Source organism: Neomonachus schauinslandi, chromosome 3, assembly GCF_002201575.2.
Source record: "Neomonachus schauinslandi chromosome 3, ASM220157v2, whole genome shotgun sequence".
NCBI lineage: Eukaryota > Metazoa > Chordata > Mammalia > Carnivora > Phocidae > Neomonachus > Neomonachus schauinslandi.
The window spans coordinates 103208572-103232436 of NC_058405.1; positions in this window are offsets into that span (position 1 = coordinate 103208572).

The following is a 23865-nucleotide window of genomic DNA, read 5'->3' on the forward strand; positions in this document are numbered from 1 at the left end:
GACTAAATTCTTCTAATCCAGAAGATGTATTTAACACTTGGGTAATAGTTGAGTTCAGCTAAGTGGAAGGTAGAAGGGACATAGACAATCTAGTAATTAATTTAATATCCTTTAAATAAATTTAATTGTTTTTGCATACTCATGCACTTAACCATTTGGGACACACAAACACACATGCACACACATGTGCACGCCACTGGTGCAGGCAGTAATTCCTTGCATTCTATGTAAGTCCTAGTTACACTGACATTCTTGCCCTCTATTCAGTACTGTAGGGTCAAACTAATGCCTAGAAGACAGGAGACATGGATCCTTGTGGACAAATAATTAATTTATTCAATTAGTATTTATTGAATTTGCAATATGCAAGACCTTGTACTGGCTTTGGGGGCTGACCCAGTGATGTATTAGATGCAACCCTTGTTTTTAAGAAACTTAGAATCCAACAAGAGCATAAAGTAAAGCACAGGACTATACCTGACCAAGTGGCTAATTTGCATACATGAATGAGTAAATGAGACTTATAAACATATCCTAAATGAAATAGGATGGATAAATTTTTAAAATGTACACAAAAACTGCAACAAATATAATTATTTAAAAAATAGCTTCCTCTAACCATACATGGGGAAAAGTGGGCACTATTTCTGCTGTCCTTAATCCTCATCACTGGGAAAGAAATAAACAACTTTTAAACTCAAGTCTGTTTAAGGACGAGTTAGGATGAGAGAGCAAATCACTCTAACAAAGAGGGGTCAAAAAGGCTGGAGAGCAATATATGTACTAAAGGTTAAGCCTGAAAAAAATAGGTCTGTATTTGGAAAGTTTCTGCAACTGGAGAATCCCCTAAGTGGGTGACTTCTTCAACATACCTGTAGAGGCTACCATCATGCCCAGGGGCCTTAAGACAAGTGGCTAAAGTCTCTGTTAATGAGTTTGTGGTCAGAGGACTAGAACATCCTCAAGGCATCCTCAGGTGTGCCCCAAGCAGCATAGACAGTGGATGCTGAAGGGTCCACATTAATGCCAGCATCAGGTAGCAGAGAGAGCAATGGTGAAGATGCCTCTACCATGAAGTAAAGATGTGACTACTTCCTGATTTTCTGGCACTGTAAAATGCCCCAAATTCTCAATGATATGGTCAGTTTTCCAAATTAAAGAACACCTAGCCAATCCAGGTATGCTACTGAAGAGATTTCTCCTTTGGTCTCTAGGTAGACCATATGAAATTTCCTTCCATTCCACTGAAGTGAGGAGGAAACTCAACTGAATTTCAACCTCGCACTAAGCATATAGTTGGGGCTCAGAGGAGTCCCATATGATGTAGAGAAAATGTGATAGATCTTACTACTAATACTGAGTTTGTAATTAAGTTCTACCACAAACTAAAAGATAAAGCATCTGTGATTAAGGCCAACAGTATGACTCACAATGTTAGGATAATTTAGATTCAATAATAAAAATACAAAGTAAAGGAGTCTTTACATCCTGCACAGACTAAACATCTGATAAAAATTAAACTAAGTCAATGATATAGGGTAATTAAAAAACTAACAACTATTATTCACTATTCTACCTGAAGCCAATTCAAGTCTCTTCTCCATGTTGAAGAAAATTAACAAAAAGAAGATAGAATCTCACAATAGTAAGTTCCCAAGCTACAATTTAGCACCAATTTAGCAATTCCATTAGCAAGCACATCCAGCTCATTAAAAACAGCAAGCTAACCTGTCTATAAATTGTTTCACCATAATCAAATATTGGCAAAATACCTAGATAGGAAATATAATGCCCATTTGAAATATTAATAATTAATTGTGAAATAATCAGTTTTTCCAAAATATCATGCATTTTACTATTACTCATGTTCCTTAAATTGCACTGAAAAAAAGTTTCTTTTTTTAACTTGTATTTTCTTTTTTTCAAAGACATTCAAGAGTTGGCTATTCCCACAGACATGGATTCAATCTATATAAAAACCGAATTTTGTCAATTAAGCAGAGACCTTCAGGCAAATTTGGATTTATAGGAGGACAACATTTTAGGTATCAAGCAGAGCCCTAGATAGCTATTGTCCCTTCTCCAATCCCAAGGAAGGGAGAAGTCTTTATGTTGGTAGTGCAGACCGATGTAAGAATCTTTTTTTTTTTTAAGATTTTATTATTTATTTGATAGAGAGAGAGAGCACAAGTAGGCAGAGTGGCAGGCTGAGCGAGAGGAGAAGCAAGCTCCCCGCTGAGCAGAGAGCCAGATGTGGGGCTCCATCCCAGGTCACTGGGATCATGATCTGAGCCAAAGGCAGATGCTCAACCAACTGATCCAGCCAGGCACCCCTGATGTAAGAATTTTTTTATAGCATCTCTGATTTGGCCGGGAAATGGCCCATTTCATCTGAGCATGCATGGTATGATGTTAAAAATCTCTTTTTTAATTAAAATGAAACCGAGATTTATATAATTTTTACTCATTAGTTTTAGTTTTGCCTTTTGTTCAAACAAAACTGCTGCCACCTCTATCCCAGAGCATTATAAACATTTGAAGGCTGCCTCATACCTTTTATTAATCCTCTTGCCTCTAGTTGCTTAAGCCACTTTCCAGCAGGACATGGTTTCTAGATTTCTTCACCCTTGAATTGAATAACTGTAGAGGATGCTTATGGATTAAACTGAGAATTTTATATTTTTTTTATGTCATTAAAGGAAAGACCCAAGTTTTAGAATCATTTTGGTTATATCCAAATTGAGCTGTTGTCTTAACTATTTTGGGAAAAGTCTCCTCTTTTGAAGTAAAAGGGGAATACCTACTTCCTTGAAAGATTTTAAAAATGGACTAATAGTAATAGGCTCTCATATGTGTTTAGAGTTTGTTAGCAAGCCTATTTCCCACAATTCAGAATCATCTATGGAAATAGACATTTTCATTCTAAACATCTAGTGAATCAACTAATTTACCTAGAACTTCTTTAAATTCATTTAGTAGGTATTTACTGACTATGAACTGGGCATTGTGCTAGATGCTATGACAATGAACAAGGACAGCCTCCAGTCCTTGACCTTAGAGGAAGGAGCCACTGATTGAGTAGTCATGCAAGGTATTAACCATGATAGGTGTTAGGAATAAAATCCACAAAAAGCCACAAGAAAACAAAATAGGTACATATAGTCCAAGCAGGGGGCTTAAGGAAGGTAATTTAGTCAGTTCAGGCCATTATGACAAAATTCCATGTAAACTGGGTCTGCTAAACAACAGACATTTATTTCTCATAATTCTGGAGGCTCTCCACAATCAAGGAGCCTACAGATTTGGTTCTTCATGAGGGCCTTCCTCCTGACTTACAGATGGCTGCCTTCTGGCTATGTTTTCACATGGCCAAGAGAGGAAGCTCTGGTCTCTTCCTTTTCTCATAAAGACATTAATGCCTCATGACCTCATATAAACCTAAATTACCTCCCAAAGACCCCAATTGCTATCACTGTCACATTGAGAGGTAAGGCTTCTATATATGAATTCTGGGGGCACACAGACATTCAATCCATAACATCAGGCTTCCCTAAGGAAGTGACTATGGAGTTGTAACTTGAAAAACAAGTGAAAATTAACCAGGCAAAGATATGGGAGAGAAAACTGTGGCAAGGAGGAAACTATTGAGTCTCTGAAGCAGAAGGAAACAAGAAGGAAACAAGGCATGACTCAGAAGCTCACTTGAGCCCGTTTTGCCTGATGCACTGAGATGGGGAGTCAGGAAGAGTGGTGCAAGATGAATCTGAAGAGCTTGGCCTGGGCCAAATTGTGTAGGGCCTGTGGACCATGTTAGACATTGTCTTCTTATCCTAATAATGAGAAATCTTTAGAGACTTTTATCAGAGATGACCTAGTGTTAAAAAGCTCCCTCTAAAGGCAGTATGGAGAATAAACTGGAGTGGGGTGCCAAGAGAATGTGAGAGTAATCCCAGTAAGGCCCGATGGTGGGTGTGTGAAGGTGGTGTACGTAGAGATGTAAGGAGTCCACAGATTTGAGAGACACTTAGAAGTAAAATTGAAGGGACTGGATGCATGGGATTCAGGGACCAAAGAAAAGCAACATATCAGAGTGACACATTTTCCCTTGTGCAACTGATTGGATGGTGGTGCACATGAGTGTGACTGGAATTTATAAGGAGAAAAAGGTGTGGGAAGAAAGAAAAGGAGCTTCATGCTGTACATGCTGAATTAAAATGTCATCAGAAAGTGCTGGGAGATAGGCCCGGGTACAAGAGTACTGGGCATGTGGATGAGGTCATCAAAACAAAAACTCTCCCTTTACTATCCCTGTAGCTGGCACCACTTAAGGATAGTACAGGGTGTGTGCTTGGGGTATACAACTACCCACCACCTCACAAACACATACATCATTACCAGTTAAGACTAGGAAGTAGCTAAGCTCACATAATGTGGAGAATATATACATATCTCTCTATCCCAAGGGGATCTACTCCCCACAGTCAGATCTACTCCCCAAGTCATCTGTTGAATGTAAAGTTCCCTTCAGCTAACCAAGGAATGCTAAAGAACATTTCTTGGAGCAATTAGCCTAAGGCAAACTACCCTGCAAGCTTTTGCCTGTGGGCTGAAATGTAAATCTACACTTGAAAAACCACTTCCCAGGAATTCCCTTGTAAGAATGGTGTCTAGCCCATTCCTTTGCAGACACAATTAGGAACTAAGAGGGAAAAGGAGGAGCCTGGGTTGCTCAAGTGGTTAAGCATCCGACTCTTGATTTTGGTCAGGTCATGATCTCAGGGTCCTGAGATTGCCTCACTCCAATGCTACGCTCCACAGACTCAGTGAGAAGTCTGCTTGAGAGAGGAGTCTGCTTGAGATTCTCTCCCTCTCCTTCTGCCCCTCCCCCACTCGTGCTCTCTCTCTCTCTCTCTCTCTCTCTCTCTCAAATATAAATAAATAAATAAATAAATAAATAAAATCTAAAAAAAAAAAAACAGCAGAAATGGGTCTTAGAGATCATCCTCACTCCACAGATAATAAACTGAGGTTCAAAACAAAGACATATTTAGGCAATGGTAAGAGCAATTCCCTCCTCCTATTCTAGGGTTTTTTTTTTTTTCTTTTTTTCTCTTTAGAATATCTCTAAAGTGTGAACAGAACACACCGATAGCACGTTATTTGCATTCCAGCTGCTGAAAAGAACAATTTGGGGACCAAAGCAGAAGACATTGTGTTCCTGGACTCTCTGCCTTCTGACAGTTATTCCTGGCAGTAATTAATACAATTTTATTCATGATACTGTGTTCAGTACTCACTGAAAGTGTCAGACTAGTAACTGGGATGGATTTTCCAAATTAGTGAGTGGGAGTAAGTTGCTAATCCTTTTAAAGAACATCTATTTATTTCCAAATTATGAAGAAAACCAAAAGGTATCTGGTTCAACTGCCACCTCAATGGCTTGATTATTCTTGGAACACAACTCTCACGAAGACCTTTATTGGAACTGTGAGCTTAAGGCTGAGCAAGGGCTTTGTCATCATTACCATCCTAACTGGTGGCAAAGATTGAAATATTATTAATAAAAACAACCTCGCAGCTTGGTCCTGCTTATCTTTAGGGTTTTAAATCAAAATCAATGTGACTTTTAAAAGTAAACCCCAGGTAGAGTTTAAAATGATGAATATGTATGAATTATGTATACGTACAAAGCCTAAGGCCTCAGGTGCATTGTTACTAAATCAAATGCCATAAATATAAATTCATTCCAATAGTTCATTTGAGGTGAGTGGGGCTGCTGCCCCATGCCACACAGTATTAACACAGGAGGTAAGAATAGCACTGCTCACATGGAGAGATACGGGCATGTGTAGGTGTTAGAATGGTCCAGTGATGATGCTATTAATAAAAGCCAACAATTAAGAACTCATCTAAGCTGCTTAACAATTTGGCCATATACTTTTGATGAATGCCAACTGTGTGCAAATTCTTGCTTTTGGACTCACAAATGAAGAAGACTGGATTCTATCCCCATAATAAATCATAATCTACTGGGTGATTTATACGCCTAATTACAACAACACAAAACAAACAAGGAGCAGTAGGAGAGGTCATAAGCTCAATTCAAATAGGCCTGTTTATTTTCTTTCCACATTGCAGAGAAAAGGTTTATGATGGAGTTGCTATGATGTTTGGTGTACTCTAAATTCATTTGTTTGAGAGCTAACATAACCATCAGATATAACAAATATAACAATATAACAAAGTATTGGCCCAAAGTTACTTATCATAAAATTTAAGAAACAAAAGCTCACCTAGTCCAAATTGGTCTTTTCAAAGTTGTGAGAATCAAGGCCAAGAAAGTTTAATTTCATACATAGGATAATTTATCATCTTATTAATCCTAAATATATATACACACGTGTATATTCATGCATATTTATATATTTATATAAAATATAAATATATAATGTATATAAATACTATATATTATATATAACAATGCATGTTTATATGTTTTTCTGCATATATAAATGTGAGTGGATAGATAATAGATATATAATGGCTAGCAGATTATTTTCAGAACCATCAGTCAATTGTATTATATTGGAACCAACTTCATTTGGATCTAAGGCATCATTTGCCAAAAGAACTGCTTAATCTGTTTTGGTATCTCTTCTTCCTTGAACCCCATGAGTAAAATTAATTCTCTCAAGAAGTCTGGGAAGAAAAAGCAATGAATGATAGAACTTCCATGATCCTCAAAAGGTAGCATCACCCAAGCTAAGTTATATTTATTGCCAAGCCATCACTTCCTCTGGAACACATATCAGAGTAATTAGCTTAAGGGACTTGGCTTTCTATAATGCAGAGAATGGGCTAAGGGAGGACCTTCATCTTCTATCTCATTTGAAGTAGTCTCCAAAGAAATAATGACAAAGGGAAATTTAATTTGTAACTGAGGAGGCAAGAGATTATATAGCCCTGGTGGAATGAGCTCTGAGACTTGCTGGAACTTAAATATGAGTCTTTTATAGCAGAGATTTATTAAACTCAACCACCTCTGTGGATTATCTCTTTGCCAAAATCAATCCCCATTCTGATATTTCCCCATGGACTACACAAATGATAACAGAAAAGGCTTCGGCTCTGTCACTATAAAAACTGCAGGCTTATTTCATATTTCATTTGTATGGTAAGCTGTCCCAGGGGAGACATGAGGTTGTAGGAAAAGATAGAGAATAATCAATGTTTTAGACTGTGATGTGGAGACCACTTTCAGAGGCTTCACAAGGTGAGAACAAAGCACTGAATTGTCCTCATGAAAAACCATAAGGTCGACGGGTCCAAATGAGGCTTGTACAAATAAGGGCAGAGCAGGAATATAAGGAGAATAAATCCATCTCAAAGAGTAAAAAATAATTACATATTAGATTCTTTTTAATAGAATTCTTTCTTCTTAGTGCCTCAAAGCATTTTCCTTCTCTCCTCTCATTTAATCATCACTGAATTTTTCTGAGGTAAAGACAGATGGGATATTCCTTTATTTTATTGGTAGAAAGAAAATCCAGCAGTAGTGATACAAGGTTGCTAAGAAATTAATTGTTATCTGAGCTAGTGAGAGTGGTTCATGGCCTATGGATTTTGGATTCACGTTCTTAAGAACTTGTTTCTCATCTCTCACTTCTCATCTTCCCTCACTCTCACCTCATTTCAGACAATATCTCTGTTTGGGAGGGAACTGTTTGAGTTTCTTACTGTCATCCTCTCTTTACACATAACCCAAAACATCTGAACCAAATTCTACTATATGTACTGACCAATTGGCTTCAGTTAATCAAGTGACTAGAAGGGAGGCGAGTGGGAAAATAGACAAAATAATGAAGGGGGTTAAGAGATAAAAACTTCCAGTTACAAAATAATAAGCCACAGAGATGAAAAGTATAGCATAGGGAATATAGTCAATAATATTTTAATAATTTTGTATGATGACAGATGGTAACTATACTTATTGTGACAAGCACTTTGTAATGTGTAGAATGATCAAATCACTATGTTGTACACCTGAAACTAACATAATATTACATGTCAACTATACTTCAATTAAAAATTTAAAAACAAATAAATGTGAGGAAATGGTGGGAAAAAAAGTTAATTGACACCAAGGCAGGTAGATCCAGGCCCTTAGCTTCCAAATTCTATTGTGCTAATCTATTACATCTCTATCTAACAATATCAGATATTGGAGGCAAGTAACTTAGTTCTTCATAAATAATTCAAAATGATTCATTTTAAATGTCTAATTCACCCTCAAGTAAAATTATATGAAATTTATTCCACAGGTATTCTAAGCATGACTAGATACATGAAAGTACAAATGCCATATAGTAGAATGGATCCTGTCTTTAAAGTTCCAAAGTCCTTTTCTTTTTTTTTCTTTTTTTTTTTTTTAAGATTTTATTTATTTATTTGAGAGAGAGAGAATGAGAGACAGAGAGCATGAGAGGGAGGAGGGTCAGAGGGAGAAGCAGACTCCCTGCCGAGCAGGGAGCCCGATGCGGGACTCGATCCCGGGACTCCAGGATCATGACCTGAGCCGAAGGCAGTCGCTTAACCAACTGAGCCACCCAGGCGCCCCTCAAAGTCCTTTTCTTAAAGATAGTTTCTAGCCCTAGGTGCAGCCTGTGTCCACCTTATTCATTGTCCTTTCTGCTCACCTGGCCCTTCCACTCACATCATGGAAACCAGCAATGGCCATAGTCTCTGTATGTTGCATTTACTTACCCAGCAATTCATTCCAAAACTTTTTGCTTTATGATTCTGTCTTGCTGCCTTTCTCATTCCATCTCCATATTTGCACATCTTATATTCACTTCTGATTCTCCTCCTTTGCTAACCTTTGCAGTCCTTTTCCTCTGACCTATGCACCCACCATCACCTATCAACTTTGCATGTTTGTAGATCTGAACAATCTCTTTGTTTGAGGAAGAGACTTCATTAGCCTTACTCTTGGAAGATTAATGAAATCATATCCACTCCAGGTTCCTTGCTACAGAATGTATCCTTGCACTAGGCTAAAGTCGGTAGAGTGTGTTGTGATAATAGCATGTGCATGCTTCTGTAATTTCTCTCTGGAAATGGTGTTTGTCTTTCACCAGACTGCAAAATCTCTGAGTAGAGGAGCCATGTCTTCTTCAGATCACCCCTGCTTAGCACAATGCCCGGAACATTGTTGGCGAGAGATGAAAGGCTGTTTGAGCTGAAATAAAAATTTACCTCTGTTCTGCAGGGTGGGTGAGGGAGAGGATGGGTTGAGGGAGAGAAGAACCCAGGAATAAAGCTCAAGAATAGACCAACTATTTTCAAATTCAGGACTGGGAGTTCAAGAGGAATAGGGATGGAGGAAGTTCATTACCAGAATAAAGGAATAGTTAGAAACTGTTAAGGACAGAACATAAGTGCAGAACAAACTAAATGTTTAGTGATGCAGCTCAACGAAGGGATTAAGGAAGCCATAAAACTGCTCAAAGACCTTTTGATGCTGACAACAATGTGTAATTAATCAATTATTTCCTAAGCACCTGGTATGGCCATAGCATTATGCTATCCACAAAAAATTATAGACGTGTTCAGAAAAAAAAAAAATGTCCTCTAGAAGATTAAAATTAAATCCATGGGAAATGAAATCAGCATATAACAAACCACTAGAAAATCATAAAAAGCAGTATCCAATTAACTACTAAACTATATAGTATGGATTAACTGCTTCATTCATTTATTCATTCAATAATAACAAGAGGACCCTGTATGTATTTTCTTGTGTGAGGTACTTAGAGAAAGAGACAGTGAACTCAGTGTGATGGTATAAAGCTTTTCTATTTTGTTAGTGTTAATAGTTGTTGAGTCTGTTAAAGGGGAATTATAACACTTCTGGCCAGAAAGAGCCAGACATGAGGTCCAGATAGATTTTGTTGGATATACACTTGCAGAATACATCTCAGTTGCTATGAGCATCTCAGAAGTTAGGAAATGCAACCTATTGGGACTTTTTGCTGTTTACATCAAGGTGTTCCTAAATAATTTTTTTTGATCATGAGTATTTGTAATCCACCACAAACTGACAATTCAGCCTTATAGCAATATCTTAAATCAGTCAACTGTGTTAGAAATCCTTGAATTCAAACTGCTGTATACAGGATGTTTGCTATCAGGGTAATTTGAGATCTAGGGCATCAATCTCAATTCCAGAGATTTACTCAGTTTATATCTGAACTGATTTTTCACTGATGTTTCATTTGGGAAAACTACATATGAATTGTTGTGCTGTGATGAATCTAAATGTATGATCTAATCCAGCTCCAGGGCTGTGTTAAGTCACTGCTCAGCAGGACACTGCAAGTGCGTGGAATGCCAATATGATGAAACACTGGTTGCAGGAAATAAATTCTAAAGGCTCTACATTTCTAAATCAGAAGGAGCCACTTTTACTGCTCTGAATGTTCCTCCAGATGACAATCTATGGGATTCCAGAAATGAAATGACAAACCACTCCACTTTGGAATTCTATATATTGAATTATGATTTACAGAATGGCCCATCTCTTTTAAGAGAAGTAAATCTAACCTTGTAGTTTATTACCACATACTTTTCCCCCACAGTAATGTAATTGTTGTTTGGAGGAAATCAAGGAGCAAAGGAATGAATTAAACAGGGTCAGCCATTTAGCTTCCCAGTGGCCCTTTCACCAAAAATAGGTAAGTTGTTTTGATGTCCATTCTCCTACCCCCTGTCCCCGTCCAGGAATAGATTTGATTGGAATCTTCCCAATTATCTTCTCTTAACACCTGTCCAAGAGGTCAGATACAAGAAATTTCCTGAGTCCCATGAGCAGAGCATTTAAAGCCAACAGTGTCTGCAGGTGAAGCTCAACTCTTCATTAAAGTTTGTTTGATAAAATAATTATAGTAACATAATTACCAAGATCTCATAATTCCTGCTATAGCAGTTTCTAAAATGCTCAACTCAGAATGTGAAACAAAGAGCAAAGCATAGTTGATATAAATAAAATAAAATGATTCACCAAAAGAGTTTGAGCCTTACGAATGGCACTAAGATGGCATGCAAAGCGTATTTCTTTATCACACAGTTCCAAGCCCTCTGTTGATACAGTGACAGCAAAAGGAACTTACATTCCAAATTTATGTGTAGGTGGAACACAAATTTCCTTTTTTCCTATTATTTTTTGTTGTTTTTAAATTTAAATGTAACTTCTATGCAATGAATACATGGATCTAAAGTGTATAGATCATAAGTTTCAGTTTTTACATTTTGACAATTTTTATGGCTATATAACTACCACGCAAACCAAGATAGAGAACATTACAAGTTTTATCATTCTTTTTTGATTTAATCCTCTCCCTGAGCAATCATGTGTGATTATACATATGTGAACACACATATATATGTGTGTATATATATATTTTTAAAATATATATTATATTTAAATATATAATTTTATATTTAATATAACATTATATAATATATATGATATTATATAATATATTATTATAGATTATATATAATATATAATATAATATATAATATATAATATATAATATAATCATATATTATTATATAATATACTTATATATAAATATTATATAATATATATTTAAATATATATTATATTTAAATATATATTTTATATATTTAAATATATATTTTAAATATATATTCTGGATATAAGTCCTTTGTCAAATAGTTATTGCAATTATTTTCTCCCTGTTTGTGGCTTACTTATTTATTTTTTAAACGGTGCCTTTCAAAATTAATGTTTAATTTTGATAATGTCCAAATTTTTGGACTTCAGCTTTTCTTTTCTGTTTCATGCTTCTTATGTCTTATTTAAGAAATATTTACCTACCACAGGTCTTGAAGCCTATTCCTGTGTTCTCCTCTAGAAGTTTTATAGTGTCTATATTTACCTTTATGATTCACTCCAAGTTAATTTTGTGCATCATGTGAGGTAAGGGTTGAGGTTCATTTTTTTCCATTATAACAACTGAGTTGTTCAAGAACTATTTCTTGAAAAGATTCTCCTTTGCCCGTTGAATTCTCTTGGTGCTGCTGAAAAAAAAAAAAATCACTTGATAATATATGTGTGGGTATACTCTGGACTCTTTATTTAGTTCTATTTTTTGTTGGCCCTTACCACAATACTACACTATCTTGATTATCTTCAGTTTATCCTAAGTATTGAAATCATCTAATATAATGTTTCCAACTTTGTTGTTCTTTTTCAAGTATGTTTTGTCTATCCTAGGTCCTTTGTATTTCTATATAAATTTCAGAATCAGTTTGTGCATTTCTTTAAATAGCCTGTTGATTTTTTACTAGGATTACACTCAATATATGGACCAATTTGGGGAGAATGAGCATTTAAAAAAAATAGTGAGTTTTCCAATCCACAATGGGCATATCTCTACATTTATTTGAATCTTTTACATTTTCCTTGGCAACATTTTGTAGTTTACTATGTAGAGTTTTTGCACATCACTGATTACATTTATTTCTTGGCATTTGATATATTTTATGCCAATAAAAATTTCAAATATCATTGCCAATACTTAATTGCTAGCTTATATTCTGTGCAGTCTGTATATCATGTGATACTGTTAAATATACTTACTAGTTTTGGTATATTTTTGTAAATTCCTTATGATTTTCTATGTAAACAATTATTCCATCTATAAATGAAGACAGTTTTAATTTTTAAAAAATTTTAATTAATTTTTAATTTTTATTTTTTTACTTATTTATGTATTTATTTAATTTGCCTTATTCAACTAGTTTGGACTTTCAGCAAAATAATAACAGTAGCATCCCATAAGTGTAGTTTTTAATTTTTATAACTAAAGCCAGAACAATTTTGATAACTAAAGCTCAAACTTCTTGAGTAATTCATAAGGCTACCAGAAATATACAGTAGTGCCTGTTCCCTTAAATACTCACTAGAACTAGACGTTCTAGATGATGTTACCATTACTTAAAACTTTTATCAGTCTGATGGATAAGGAATGGTACCTATCATGCTTTAAACTTGCATGAATATGGGATAAAATAAAGATTTAAAAAACATGATTTTACTAATATAACATAAATATAGAAAATGTAATAGCTTTTCTCTTTATTACCAGTACACAGATATGGAAAATGGAATTACTAGTCTTTTAATTGTTTAGAAATGCATTTACTGAAAAGACATAGAGCCAATATGAAGAAACTTATTAAATATAAACAAATATAAAATAAGATAATATTATTAAGTGGAATACAATCTCATCATGAATCTTAATGCTTTCTGTTTTGTTTGGGGAACTAGATGAAAATATTTTAAAGTGTAGATGATGGAATGAAGCTCTGAGAATAATAACAATAAAAATGAGGAATATTGAAGAAGAGCTTGCTTTCCAGCTATTAAAAATTACTATGAAGCCGCAATCAAGCACTGGGATAGGCAGATAGGTTAGAAGAACAAAAAATATAAGCCAGAATTATATGAAATGATCAAAGTTGGCAATTTTAGTTCACTGGGATTTTCAAAAAATGAATATAGTGTTGTCATAGATGGTTATTTATCTGGAAGAAAACAGCTAATTCACCTTTCATTTTACACAAAATACATTTGATGCAAGTGGTAGTATAAATACTAAAAATAGCATGAGAATGTGTAGGAAGATTTTGTGACTTTCTATAAGAGACATCCTTAGGCAAGATGGGAATTTCGTAAACCATAAAGGAAATTAATATACTATCCATAATATACTTAAATTTAATAAATATTTAATGCCAAAGGATACATAATACAAATTTCATTCTAATTGCAAGTATATTTATATATAACAGATACCAGATACCATTAAAAATAAGACTAGGAAGAATATTGACAACACATATGATTGAAAATTAGTTATTGCAGCAAACATAAAAAGATGTTCTATAAAAAGATAATGGGGAAAAACATTGAATTGAAAAATGTGCAAAAGGCTTAAATGGGCGATTCACCAAAACAAATTCAAAGGGTATACGTGTGTGTGTGCATATGTGTGTGATTCTTTTATTTAAGGAAAGTCACTATTCCCATTGTAAAAGTGATGACTAATTACAAAGAACATAGGCAATTAAGAAAAGTACTTTTAAAGGACAAAAGAATCCCAAATTCCACCATCAGAAATAATATATATTAATCCTAGTTCAACAAATTCCAGATACTATTCTCTGCATCTCCACAGATAGAATTGTTTGATAGATGGATAAAATACTTTTATATAAAAATGGTTCACGGTATATAAGTACTTAAGTCAAAATATTGAATTCTTCGCTTGAATTTAACTGAAGAAAAAGACACTGAAATAAAATTGAAACCATTGTTGGACTTTAGAAACCACTCCTTCACTGAACAAAATCAAGGTCATAAGTTTGGGAATATTTTTTTCAAAACTAGTAAAAGGATGTCGTCAGTTTTTTTTTTTTAAACTACATTTCCATTATAAAGAATATTTTTATTCACCACTATAAAAAAATGAAGAAAATAACAATCTTTTTTTACATACAAACAATTTTTTACATATCCTCCCTCTCTCAAACTTAATTATTTTTATTTACACTGCCAAAATTCAAATTACTTAAATTCTATTCTATATCCTGTAATTGTCTGGATTGGTTCTATTTTTTAAGTCAGTACCCACAATCAATTCTTTAATCATGGCTCTTTATTTCTAAGTTCTTTGTTTTAATCTTTGCTAGATTTCAAGTGCTATTTTCAAGAAGAGTTCAAGGGTGCTACATTTCTTTTACTCTTCCATTAAGAATGGTTGTCTATTTTTTAAATGCATATGGATATTTCATTTTTCTTTAGAACTTTGAGATATTGCTTTGAACTTTTGAGGTATTGTTCTATTATTTTCTGGCATTGAATGTTGCTGAGCACAAGGCTCATGTTAGTTAGCCCGAACTTCTCCCATCGTTCTAAGGTTTTTCGTAGCTGGATGAGTACATTTTTTTCTTTTTTGTTTACACTAAATAATGTTATGAGAACATAACTCAACATTGTCTTTTCATATTTTCCTGAAACTTAGTGTCTTCTCTCAATTTGCTGAATCAGTTCTTTCTTCATTTAATGAAAAATTATTGTTTAAAATTTTGGAGGCTATTTTTTTTCCTGTTCCATTTGTGAGAGTCTCTTCTTCAGGGACACTATTGTTAGCTCATCTTTCTCTGTTCATGGATTTTCTCTATTGGCTTTAAAATATTTCCCTTCTCTCTTTCCCTTCTTCTCTCTGTATTCACTCTATTTCTAATTTCTCCTCTGTGTCATTATTTTCAGTTTTATCTCCATTTTTTGTTCCTTGCTCTTTCTCTTTTATTTATTATTTCCAAATCAATGTTTATTTTTTCCAATTCCAATCCCCCTAAATAATCTCATTTTGTTTTAACTGGATCCATATCCATAGTAACATGTGAAGAATTTCCTTCTATTTCTTTGGATATTTTCTTCTAGGCTAGGTTTTTTTGTTCTTTTCATGCTGTTTCCCTTCTTTTCTGTCATTTTTTCCCCTCAAGTATTTTGCATATTTGATGTGCCTTCCCAAGGTGTGCCTTTGCAGGGCTGTTTTTCCAGAGTATCTAACTTTGAGAGCATAGTGTTTGGGGAGAGTGGTATGGGTGTCAAGCGCAACTGAGATGACATAAGCTCTAACTGTGAACATCCTGGGCCAGCATGCACATGAGAAACCTTGGGTTTGACCCTTGACCCCCCCTTTTCTGACCCCTCTCCTGCCATTCCATTCCCTCTAGCTCACACTGGCAACAGGCATGTTTCTACCTTAGGACCTTTGCCTTTGATATTTCCTCTGCAAGAAACACTCTTTTCCACTTGTAGATATCACTTTATTTATGACTACTCAAATTTCCCTGCCTCTGAGAAGGCTTCCAATGTACCCTCTCTCTCCATGCAGCCATCATTTTCTATACCATCAACCTATTTTATTTTCCTCTTAACAGCACATGTATGATCAACACGGACATCGTGCTGTATTTTATTTGTATTGTTTTTCTCATGCTGATAGAATGCCCCCATTATAGCACAAGGATGTTGCCAATAGCATTCTCTTGTATTCATAATCTTAAACATGGCTCATATAGGCTCTCAATAATTTTTGATAAATTGATCAATGAAGTGTTAGGCAGGAAGCTAGGCATGAGCGACAGGAAGATGGACCTTAGATGTCCTGAGGGAGAGCCCTAACCGAGGACAGCCCAGGGACCACCGCATTCCATCCACCTAGCAGTCCGTTTGAGGTTGCAACATCCCGACAAAGGAAGAGTTAAGTTTGTTGTGCTTGTTGTATTTGTGCAGAAAGCAGGAGCCACCTGTCTATTTGAACTATGTCTCTAGAATAGAAATAATGTGGTTTCCTAGCCGGTGCAGGCATTTTGAATACATCTTGGGAAAAGACATGCATAGCTGGCTAATTATCTTATAATCCAGGCCTGTAGCTCAAATGTTGTGACCCTAGGAACCACCCAAAAGAAAAACAATTGGCATAAACCTACACCCTGGAGTTTCCTGCACTTTTGTCTCTCTTGAGTGGCCCACTGCTCCCTTGAAGTGTACTTTATTTTTTATTTTTTTTAAAGATTTTATTTATTTATTTCGACAGAGAGACAGCGAGAGAGGGAACACAAGCAGGGGGAGTGGGAGAGGGAGAAGCGGGCTTCCTGCTGAGCAGGGAGCCCAATGTGGGACTCCATCCCAGGGATCATGACCTGAGCTGAAGGCAGACGCTTAATGACTGAACCACCCAGGTGCCCCTGGAGCGTACTTTAATAAAACTTTGCTCTGCTTTACTTTCATTTCACTGCCCTGATTCTTTACTGAGACAGTAAAAAAAACTGAGTTTTCTTTCTTTTTCCACCTCACTCTCAGTAACCTAAGTACCCGCTTCTGATATTGGAGATAATTAAGAATAGACAATGACAATATTTATAAATTATCCTCAATAGAAATTGTCTCCTTTTCTTTCTGTATATTCAATTAAACAGACTGAGATTTTGTTATTTTTACTTGTCTTTTTATTTTTTGAAGGTCTTCCATAAAGAATATAATGAAAGAATGAGTGATCTGACATAGAACTCAGAAAACAACCTGGAAATTAATCAAATGGATAATAAAAATAACAGTTGCCAATTTTTGAGCACTTACTATGATTCATACTCTATATTATTTCTTTATACAAATTAATTTTAATTTCTTATAGCAAGACTACAGGTAATTTTTATCCTAATTTGACGAATAAGAAAACTAGGCTTACCAAACATGAGGTTGTACAGCTAACAAGTGCTGGAAAAGTGATCAAATTCATGAATTCTTTATCCTACCACCCGTAATCCTTCTAACATACCTAGTTTGACAAATATAAAAATAGGCGTCTCTTAGGAAAGGAAGGAGACAGAATTCTGCGAATTATTTCCCTTGGAAAAATAGAGTGAACTGTTTGCGGATGCTTAGGGAGATGGAATGGACACTTGACTTCCTCTGGTCCTGACCGGTCTTTCAATGTTTCTATTTGGAACAAGTTACTTAGCCTCTATGGACATTACTTTTAAAATAGGTGTATGGCAGGTATGATATTCCATAAATGTTTGTCAAATGAACATATCAATGCATATATCCATCCATGAATAAATGGTGTTCACTGCATGTACACTAAGCTTCCTCCTAATGTCAAGTCTAACTCCCACAGACGTCCTTGATACTAATACTACATTGAAATGATTCCAAAATATTTATCCTGTTTCTACATGACACTAACATGGTTTTTATTTATTTTTAAAGATATTTATTTATTTATTTATTTATTTATTTATTTATTTATTTATTTATCAGAATGAGGGAAAGAGATAGAGAGAAAAAGCACAAGCTGGGGGACCGGCAGGCAGAGGGAGAAGCAGGCCCCTGCTGAGCAAGGAGCCCCATGCGGGACCCTGGGATCATGACCTGAGCCAAAAGCAGATGCTTAACTGACCCAGCCACCCAGGCATCCTGAAATTAACATGGTTTTTAAATTCATTTTTAAAAATCTTTCAGTATAGTTATGTTAACCTGTCATGGCTTCCAAGGTACCCAACAAGTAACCCTAATCTGGTAAAGCTCAAGCCACAACAAATTAGTAAATTAGATGCTATCTAAAAAAATAAAGTTTAGGGAAATATCCAATTTCTGGCCCTAATGGTAATAGTTGTAAACAATTGAGATGTGATGATTTCAGATAACCCAGTCTTTCTTTACATGAAGACTGGTTATCTACACAGGGACAAATGATACAAATATGTTTAAGAGAAATAAGTTAATAGCAGGAGATTTGTTTCAATACATTGAAGCCAATATCAGTCAGACCTGATTTGAGTCATATCTCATCAATAGGAGTAATAAAGGAAGTTTCATAAAATCGGTGAACAGGGATTTTTCTCCATAAAATAAACTAAAAAGTCCACAGACAATACCCAGTCAGTTTGTCACATTAGCTCATAACCATTTGCTATGTTATTCTTTGCTCTAGGAATGAGTGATACAAAAAGTCCTTATCATACACAATGATATTCTAAACTTAGCAATCCTTCCGTAGTCTCTCATTTTCCCCAAGATCCTTTCCATTTTTTTTAAACAGGACTTAAAATGCTCTTTGTGACGAGATGTAATTGAAAGTACTCAAGCTGTGAAGCCCAGTAGATATTGGTTTAAATCCCAGTTCATCTTTCCCAATTGTGTGCTCTCAGGCAAATTCTCTAATGTAGAATAGAATCTGAACATACTCCCCTGTTTTAAAGATAGGCATACTAATGCCTATTTCACAGAACTGTTTTGAGATTCAAGAGATTATATATAAAGAGGCTAACAGTGCCCAGCACATAATAGGTCTGAAAAAAATATAGCTTTCCTCTTCTTTTTTCTTCTTTCTTCCCCTTATCAAGGTAACAGTAAATGAGAATATTCATATTTACTTCTGTTTTCTAAATATTGTGATGTTACTATGGCTTGGATTTGGCTAAAACTATACTTACATTCTGAAAAGGGCCTAGTACCTTCAAGTATAATTGTAGCCTTTCAGAGAAAATTTGAAATATGAGAACCTTAGAGAGAGGCATCAAGACTGACAACTGATAAGATATTTTTATTATTTTTTAAGTTTTTAAAGCAGTAGCTAATTTTTAGTGCATCCTTTAAAACCACCCCCATATTAAACATTTGTCCATTGGTATGGGAAAACATTCCTCCCTTAGCTTCTGGGGCCATCAAAAAATAGAATAGAATTTTTAAAAACACAAAGGAAAAAAGATAAAGACTCATTACCTCCCTGTTTCACCAAAGAGAATTATTGAGTCCTTACTCCAAGCCATGCACTGCTCAGGGAAGTGGGGAGACATCAGTGACCTCATGGAGTTTACGTTCTAGTTGGCAGAGACAAACATAAGCAACAAGTCAATATTAGGATATGGTAAAATACAGGGTGCCATGTGATAGAGAAAATAAAAAAAACAAGGTAAAGAAGATGGGAAGTGTTGGGGCAAGAGGAAAGTGTAATTTTAAATAGTGTGGTCAAGGTAGGCGTCAATGAAGCAAAGACTTGGAAGATGTAAGGGAAGAGCCCTGGGGATTCCTGGGAGCAGAGCTGACTTACTCAGTAGGCACGGCACAGTAGGCACAGTGCCTAGGGCACACCGTACTTTTGGGGCCCTACGAAAGTATTTTACTTTTTTCTTTTTAATCAGAAGGAATAAAATGAACTCTTAAGAGTTGAAGAAAATGTTTAAATTTTTAACACAGACTGGACTGTAGCTATCTTTATAGCAAAACAATCATAAAATATACTTTTAATATATATAAAGCATATTTTAATTTTACACGTGTATAATAATGTATATATGATATATATGCCTATTTGGGTTTTGATGGAGAAAATAGCCCACAGGACAAAGTGCTTAAGGCCCAGGAAGGTCATAATGCAACGCTGTTTGGGAATGGGGCTTCTAATCAATTGACTTATTAGCATCAGAATGGAATACATTAATGAAATATAATGGGCTATATCAACTAAGAAACAGTTTGGGGAAGAATTTGCAAGGCTTTTAGAGACTTACAAAACTAAAAATGCTTTGTCATTTAAATCCTGACACTGCATTTTAAATCCTCAGACACCTAATTAGAATACAACAGATTGAGCTATAGAAGTTAAAAGTAGAAACAGCTCTTTTTTTAATGATAGTCTGCCCATTTATTACTTCTTATAAATTCTCCCAGTGTCTCTGATGCCACTCACACTGACAAAAAGCACTCAATGTACTATATAGAGTTAGTACCGGCAGGCTTACAAAAGTAAAAACTCAGCCTAATGATAAAAGTAAGAATGAATTGGTGGTAATGTATTTTCATTGGGCAAATCATGGAATAGTAATAAGGAGTTAAATTTAACTTATTTAGGATACCCCCAAGGACCAAGTCAAAGTATATCTCAAATGAGAAATTACACTTGGATGGCAAAAGTAATTTGATGAAAGATAAAGAACCAGGTTAACACACAAAATATCACCAACTGAGTTCAAGAATTAATGGGAGTTTTTAAAAGTTAGACATTTCTGTTATTTTTATATAGATTTGGGGGAAATTTAAAAAATCCATTCAGATTCAACCATTTTTATTTTCATTCTCACATAAAAGAGTCCCTGTGTTCCTTAGACTATTACCTAGTAGCTGCATTCAAATTTCAGAATTCAAATTTTGAAGAAAACTTTCCTTAGCAGTTTTTAATAAATGTACTGAGTTGATCTGTGGGTGGGGCTAGAGGTCCTGTAGCAATGCAATATGTGTGCATGTGAAAGAGAGAGGAGAGATTGAAAATGACTGATTGATTCAGGGGAGAGGAGAGAAGCAGGCAGAGGGTGAGTACTGGTACAACCGTAAGAAACAGAAATGAGCAGGCTTCCTTCCATACAATTTCTGATACGGAGTTTTGTTGTTGTTTTCTTAACTGCTCTTGTATTCCTTTATTAATCTGTCATCCACAAATCTCCCCCTGGATTCCCACATTTTACTCTATCATAGGTTTACAGGTATATAGGTAAACAGCAAGGTTGTAATCATTATCATTTAAATAAATCAGAGAGAAAAAGTAGATAGGGGATAAGTCAGGGCATAGAAAAAAATGCAAGAGTTGAGATAATACATATTCTATGTAACTGTTTTGGGGATTCAAAAGATTATATAACTACATGTATATAATTATATATAATCAAAGATGAATTAAGTTAGTGGTTACTTGATATATTTTTCTTCTTTCATTCTTATTTAAATATCAGAAAAACTTTCAATTAAAAGAATAAGCCAAATGTACTGATTTAGTGGTGGCTGACCATAGCTAAATGGAACATGAAGAAGCTATTTAGACATTATTTCTTTCTGGGGTGCCTGGGTGGCTCAGTCAGTTAAGCAACTGACTCTTGATTTCGGCTCAGGTCATGCTCTCATGGTCCTGGGATAGAGCCCTGTGTTGGGCTCCCCATTTAACCGGGAGTCTACTTGCCTCTTCTCCCTCTGCCCCTCTCCCCACTCATATGCATGCATTCTCTCTCAAATACGTAAATAAATCTTAAAAAAAAAGAAATTATTTCTTTCTGGTACCCCCCTCATCTATCCTCCCATGTACATTATCCAAACCTCTCTTAGACTTTAATCATAACAATTATAATATCTCCATTGTGAATATGAGTATTTCCATTTTTCCCTTTTAATTGTATGTATTTAAAGTTGCCATCTTATTTACTTTGGAGGCTGCTTGCTTCTAAAATGGACCTAGAAAAGTAAAGGTGCTCAGTAAATATTTGGTTAATTGAATTAAATATTAAGAAAGTAACTTTTACTATGCTATCCTTCAGAGCATAAGAAATTCATTCCGTGGTTGTAAGGTGCAGCATGCATAATTTTATTAAGTGATGATTTAGAGATACAAAGTATTTAATACATTTCTCAAATAATTTATGATTTACTAATTCTTGGGAGATGTTGCACTATTAATATATTTGTCACACTCAGAAGATCAGGAGGGAAAGCTGGGTGAAGAGGCTTGAAGGAGAAAAGAGAAGTACAGGACTAAAATCACGGATATTATAGGCATATGGATTCGCACCTCTTCACTGAACTCAAAGGACACTCTATTCTCCTGGAGAGTTATTTGTAACTCTGGATGGTCAGATAATTGCCTGTTAAATAGTGAATGAAAATTGTCAGGGGGTGACTGAAAATGCAAGCCATTTACATTCCTCGGGAGAATTTGCAAAGTAGTTCTACAGCTCAAAGTAGTTTAAAGGAAAGTGGGTTGAAGGGTCATTGAAGAGAGATGCAACTGATAAAGGTTGATTGGAATTTCTTGTCATATTAGCCAGTTAATGGTGTATTTAAATTATCCTGTAGGCTCTTTCATTATACCTTAATGTTCAGACTTTAACTCTTTTTGAGTATGAAAGTCCTAGATGAATTTTTCAAATTCAGAGATGAATAATTCAAATACAGGATAGAGAATACTACTTAGACCCAGAGCAAGGTGAAAAGAAGCATAACATATCGGCCACCAAGTGAGGAAGTCAGCAAGGTAGGGCCTTGCTCTCATCACTGGGGGAGAGCATAGGATTTGGGCTGAGAGGTGCATAAGAGAGGCTTTATCATTTTATCTTGTATTTGAGAGGGATGTTAGAAGAAATATACAGTAATTTGTAATAAAAATTTTAAAAATAGTTTATTGATGTCTGTTGTTACTTAGTAATTTGGGGCTTAGAGTTGTAACCCATAATATGTATGCGATACATCTTCCAAAAAAATTAATCCAGAGATTGCCCTACAAAATATAGAATAACATTTAGATAAGTATTTTTGTTCAACATTCCACAGATCTTCCAACATGTATTTTCCACCTGTTATTAATATAAACAATTATTTAATATTAGAGAACATGTTACCAGTCTATTTAAAATCATGTTTCAGAGCAACTTTTAAATAACCTCTGCTACTTTCCTCACCAATCCTTTACTATTTCTCTGTTATAGCATCCTATTTACAATAAAAATAATTGCATCCAGGTAGACTGAGTCCTACACTGGGACCAGCACTTTGCTTGAAATGAGCCACAACAGATAATGCCTCTAAGGAATTAAGTTTGTAACTGCCAACCTTTCAAGATGATGATCACATGCTTCCTTGTGGGTTTTATCTTCTTTCCCCATGTTCTTTCCTTCCTTCAGAAGGTCACTCGGAAGAGACAGAAAGCTTCTGTGCATTTGGAAGCATAACGTGTGGTCCCTGGATCAGCAGCATCAGATCACACTTGAACTCGCTAGAGATGTCAATCCCGGACTTTATCCCAGATCTGCTGAATCAGTAACCTGGGGGAGGGCCCAGCAATCTGTGTTAACAAGCTATTCAGGGAATTCTGATGCACACTCAGGTTTGAGAACTATTGATTTATATACCATGGTTAGGTTCTTTACATAGAGAAGAAGGCACTTCTCTACTCAGCTTCTTTTTGTTTTTCTTCCTCTTTTATCAATTATTTAAAAACCCAGGGGCGCCTGGGTGGCTCAGTTGTTAAGTGTCTGCCTTTGGCTCAGGTCATGGTCCCAAGGTCCTGGGATCCAGCCCTGCATGGGGCTCCCTGCTCAGCAGGAAGCCTGCTTCTCCCTCTCCCACTCCCCCTGCTTGTGTTCTCTCGCGCGCTCTCTCTCTGTCAAATAAATAAATAAAATCTTAAAAAAAAACCAAACAACCCAGAGCTACACATA